Below are 6000 nucleotides of genomic sequence, written 5' to 3'. Positions count from 1 at the left end.
CCATTGATAAGACCTCAAAAACAAAAACTTACCACATAAATCAAATCAAGGCCTTTCATACACCAGATAAAGTCCCAGTAATGACTCTGTCCTCTACCTCTGAGGACGACTCTGACTCTTTGCACTCTATCTCTGAAATTAATACTAAACTTTCAAATTCTGTCCTCCTCAAGGATCCTAGCCCGTTAATGGATGGATTATCTGAAATACAAGCAACCAATTTAACTGAGCTTCTACAGTCATATCCTAATATTTTTTCGGATGTGCCGAAAAAATGTACGTTAGGTTACCATGATGTAGATGTGGGAAAATCTAAACCAATTAAACTCTCCCCCTACAGAGCTAATCCTGAAAAGCAAAGGTTACTTCAGCAGGAAGTAGACTTCTTGTTAGAACATGGTTTAGTGGAGGAGTCATCTAGTCCATGGGCTTCACCGTGCATCCTAGTAAAGAAGGCTGATGGAGGGTTTCGTATGTGCACAGACTACCGTAAAGTGAACGAGGTCACAATTACAGATGCTTACCCTCTTCCTCGTCTGGATGACGTAATTGACTTTGTGGGTAAGGCTACTTTTGTGTCCAAATTAGATCTCCTTAAAGGTTACTATCAGGTACCTTTGACAGATAAGGCGAAGGAAATCTCTGCCTTCGTAATTCCAGGAGGTCATTATCAGTATACAGTTACCCCCTTCGGAATGAAAAATTCCCCCTCTTCATTCCAGAAACTTATCCATCAGGCTATTAAAGGACTTGAAGGCACGGCAGCATACCTAGATGATATTGTTGTGGTGTCTGATACTTGGGATCAACACCTACTTAGACTTAAAGCTCTGTTTGAGACCTTTAAGAATTCCCAATTAACAGTTAATTTATCTAAATCTTCCTTTGGCCAGGCCACTATCACTTTTCTAGGCCATGAAGTAGGTAGTGGTAATGTTGCACCTAAACTTGCTAAAGTTCTTTCGATTAAAGATTATCCAGTTCCTCATGATAGGAAATCTCTTCAACGTTTCCTAGGCATGATAGGATTTTACAGAAGATTCTGTAAGAATTTCTCAGATATTGTAGCCCCTCTTACCTCTCTTACCAGTCATAAAGTTCCCTTTAATTGGACGTCAGATTGTAACACTGCTTTTAATAAAGCAAAAAGATTATTGTGCTCTGCACCCATTCTCCTGTCTCCAGACTTCTCCAAACCTTTTTCATTACAGGTTGATGCTTGTGAGTCTGGGGTTGGGGCGGTACTATTACAAATCAGGAACAAGGAGTTGCAGCCTGTAGCATACTTTTCAGCTAAGTTCCAGCCACATCAGAGAGCTTACTCTACCATTGAAAAAGAAGCCCTCGCGCTGGTAATGGCTTTGGAGCATTTCGATGTTTATGTGGGCCAGACATCGCAGGTGGTCACAGTCTACAGTGATCACAACCCGTTAGTCTATCTCCAAGCCATGAAGAATCACAACACAAGGCTTATGCGTTGGACGCTCAGGCTGCAGCCCTATAACTTCAAAATTCGTTACATTGCCGGCAAAGAAAATGTGTTGGCAGACTCTTTGTCAAGAGTCTAGTTTAATATTTTATTTAGGTTAGGATGTATTTGTGGTAACCCCCCTTTCAAGCTCTTTTTTTTATCCCCTGATGTGGGGGTTTTTTTTAGTGAGGGGATACGGGCTACCGTCCGCTTGTATCTTGGACCTATGTTGGCTTATCTGACTGCTGTCTCACTCTGAGTTTAGGGTTTGGCTTTCAGGCACTAGGAAAGCTGAGCTCTATCTAAGAGTTGGATGGTGGAGAGGATAGGCGGTCCCATTATTTTGTGCCATGGCGGCACGGTTACCACTGGGAGGTGGCAGCCTAATCCTGAGCCTTCTCGGGGGTGGGGGTGTGGCATGCAAAGAGTACGTAACCTTTATTCGGCGCATGGACACACCCTCATTTACAGGCTATCTCCCCCAACCAGCGAACCAGGTTGCTAAGAGTTGATGATGGGGCCCCATCGTTCAACTAGTGACCAGGTTCTAGCCAATAAGAAGGTGGGATTGACAATCGCAGAGGTTATGTGGATACCGCTCTCCTGTCTGCCCTTGTCATTCCCATTCTAGAGCTGGTTGAAGCACGGTCTGCTTTCTTGTGGCTTCTATTTCTGCCTTGCTTACCGTGACGTGCACTATATTTATTACTGTACATAGTGTACATATTGCTGTTCTAAATTTGGTGAAGGATAATATAAGTCTAAACTTTTTCTACTGTGTTTATTTGCTCCCATTACACCTGGGTTAACAGGCCATTTGAAAGCCTAGGTTGTAATAGTCGTCAAGCCGATTTCCCTCAACGTTTCTTCGTAGGACATTCCCCTTAGCTCTGGAACTAACCTTGTCGCAAACCTTTGCAATTTCTCTAATTTCTTAACGTGCTTGACCCAGTGTGTGTGTGTGTGTGTGTGTGTGTGTGTGTGTGTGTATGTGTGTGTGTGTGTGTGTGTGTGTGTGTGTGTGTGTGTGTGTGTGTGTGTGTGTGTAAGGATGAACAAATCCAATATTAAACCTTATGATCAATAACAATCCACATGGAGTGAGAAAATCAGGAGATTAATTGGTCTGTATATTTCGACCCACTTCTAGGATCTCCCGAGTTTCCGTCTCCATGTAGGTTATTACTGTGCATTGATAAGTGTTCATTACACTTTTGTTATTCATTAATCCTTATAATAGAATACTACAACGACGTACAAACGACTGGTATCTGACAGCGGCTCGATACAAAAAAAAAAAGACTGGTGCTCATTCAAGTGTGAGAATGCAATCACTTATGTATGAGCGGCTGGAGTTTTCTTGTATCCAGGCTGCATGTGCGTGACGCCAGCCGAGGGATAATGTATTCCACGCAGGATATACGAAGACACCGCTAATTAAATTCCACACACACTGAAGCTTTATGGGACGTCGCCCTCGGAATACACAATTGCATGTAGTGTATCAGCAAGTAGCGCTACACGCAGGTGTTTGTGTACTGCTAAACACCTGTGTACCAGTTGTTTTATCCACAGGTTCAAGAAACAGTGGTCACAGCGGTGGTGACGGTGCCAGAGTTGATCAGAGGACAGCTCCAATGTCATGGATCAAAAGATCTTTACCGGAATCAAAAGACCTCCTCCCCGTTGAAGGTTAGCTTTGCTGTGCACGTCCTTGAATAGCCCAGCCTCGCCGTGTAATAAAAAGAAGCGGTTTGTAATACTCTCGTAAAGTATTTTGTCCATACTTAAAATATAACGCGTGACTACAATTATGAAAAAATACTATGCACATGCGGTTAAGATGTGTGTGTAAGGGCATGAAAGCACTAAGGTGTGATTTCATGTTTTCACTGGGGTATTTTCTCTCTCTCTCACGTGTGAAAAAGCCTAGCCTCAAATGTAGGCAAATTATTAGAGTCAATTACAGCTGATAATATAAGAACCCATCTTGATAGGCATAATTTGATTAATGATACTCAACATGGATGATGGATTCACGAGGGGCTGTTCTTGTCTAACTACAGTCGACCCTCAACTAACGGCGGCATTAAGTAACGGCAATTTCGTCTAACGGCACTTTTTGCTGTAGAAAAAATGCCTTAACCAACGGCGAAAAACTTAACCAGCGACGTTCGTCCGGAACCTGTCGATGTGCGCCCAGCCACTCCAAGAGTCAGTGTGCCATTGTTTACAAGCTTTTGCGGTCGGTTTCCACGTGTGCCTCTCATACATTTTGGATTATTCCAATGTTTCTAGTACTTGTGACCGCTAAATAAGCCACCATGGACCCCACGAAAGCTTCTAGAGCCAGTCCTTTGGTAAAGGATGTGAGGAACACGATAGAATTCAAGAAAAAGTTTGTAGAAAAATACGAAAGTGGTGGCGGTAGAGGGTGGTAGAGGGTGGCAGTGATGGTGGTAGAGGGTGGTAGTGATGGTGGTAGAGGGTGGTAGTGATGGTGGTAGAGGGTGGTAGTGATGGTGGTAGAGGGTGGTAGTGATGGTGGTAGAGGGTGGTAGTGATGGTGGTAGAGGGTGGTAGTGATGGTGGTAGAGGGTGGCAGTGGTTGTGATGGTGGTAGAGGGTGGTAGTGATGGTGGTAGAGGGTGGTAGTGATGGTGGTAGAGGGTGGTAGTGATGGTGGTAGAGGGTGGTAGTGATGGTGGTAGAGGGTGGTAGTGATGGTGGTAGAGGGTGGTAGTGATGGTGGTAGAGGGTGGTAGTGATGGTGGTAGAGGGTGGTAGTGATGGTGGTAGAGGGTGGCAGTGGTTGTGATGGTGGTAGAGGGTGGTAGTGATGGTGGTAGAGGGTGGTAGTGATGGTGGTAGAGGGTGGTAGTGGTTGTGATGGTGGTAGAGGGTGGTAGTGATGGTGGTAGAGGGTGGTAGTGATGGTGGTAGAGGGTGGTAGTGATGGTGGTAGAGGGTGGTAGTGATGGTGGTAGAGGGTGGTAGTGATGGTGGTAGAGGGTGGTAGTGATGGTGGTAGAGGGTGGTAGTGATGGTGGTAGAGGGTGGTAGTGATGGTGGTAGAGGGTGGTTGTGATGGTGGTAGAGGGTGGTAGTGATGGTGGTAGAGGGTGGTAGTGATGGTGGTAGAGGGTGGTAGTGATGGTGGTAGAGGGTGGTAGTGATGGTGGTAGAGGGTGGTAGTGATGGTGGTAGAGGGTGGTAGTGATGGTGGTAGAGGGTGGTAGTGATGGTGGTAGAGGGTGGTAGTGATGGTGGTAGAGGGTGGTAGTGATGGTGGTAGAGGGTGGTAGTGATGGTGGTAGAGGGTGGCAGTGGTTGTGATGGTGGTAGAGGGTGGTAGTGATGGTGGTAGAGGATGGTAGTGATGGTGGTAGAGGGTGGTAGTGGTTGTGATGGTGGTAGAGGGGGGTAGTGATGGTGGTAGAGGGTGGTTGTGATGGTGGTAGAGGGTGGTAGTGGTTGTGATGGTGGTAGAGGGTGGTAGTGATGGTGGTAGAGGGTAGTAGTGATGGTGGTAGAGGGTGGTAGTGGTAGTGATGGTGGTAGTGGCTGGTAGTGGTTGTGATGGTGGTAGAGGGTGGTACTGGTTGTGATGGTGGTAGAGGGTGATAGTGATGGTGGTAGAGGGTGGTAGTGATGGTGGTAGAGGGTGGTAGTGATGGTGGTAGAGGGTGGTAGTGATGGTGGTAGAGGGTGGTAGTGATGGTGGTAGAGGGTGGTAGTGATGGTGGTAGAGGGTGTTAATGATGGTGGTAGAGGGTGGTAGTGATGGCGGTAGAGGGAGATAGTGGTTGTGATGGTGGTAAAGGGTGGTAGTGATTGTGGTAGAGGGTGGTAGTGATGGTGGTAGAGGGTGGTAGTGATGGTGGTAGAGGGTGGCAGTGATGGTGGTAGAGGGTGGTAGTGATTGTGGTAGAGGGTGGTAGTGGTTGTGATGGTGGTAGAGGGTGGTAGTGGTTGTGATGGTGGTAGAGGGTGGTAGTGATGGTGGTAGAGGGTAGTAGTGATGGTGGTAGAGGGTGGTAGTGGTAGTGATGGTGGTAGTGGCTGGTAGTGGTTGTGATGGTGGTAGAGGGTGGTACTGGTTGTGATGGTGGTAGAGGGTGATAGTGATGGTGGTAGAGGGTGGTCCAGTGATTCTCAAGCTGGTCCTAGTGGCATTAAAAAACCAAGAAGGGAGGTAACCCCACCTAAGGACTTGGTAGCTGAAGTCTTTATGGAAGGGGATTCTCCTTCCAAGCAATAGACAATCCTGAATTTCTCCTGCTGCTGCACATCACTCAACAACAACCCCACAATAAAGGTAAGTGGCATTTAATTATTGTTTATTTTGCATGTCCCATTCCTTTTCATATAAGGAAATGTATATTTCATGTAAAAAATAAAATTCAGACTTTGGGATGTCAGTAACGGATTAATTCTATTTCCATTATTTCTTATGGAGAAAATTAACTCGACCAACGGCAATTTCGACCAACGGCGAGCCCTCTGGAACGGATTAATGCCGTTGGTTG

The sequence above is a fragment of the Cherax quadricarinatus genome, chromosome 4 (genome assembly GCF_038502225.1).
Source record: "Cherax quadricarinatus isolate ZL_2023a chromosome 4, ASM3850222v1, whole genome shotgun sequence".
NCBI lineage: Eukaryota > Metazoa > Arthropoda > Malacostraca > Decapoda > Parastacidae > Cherax > Cherax quadricarinatus.
The sequence above is the reverse complement of the archived record's forward strand: the minus strand, read 5'-3'. Positions refer to the sequence as shown.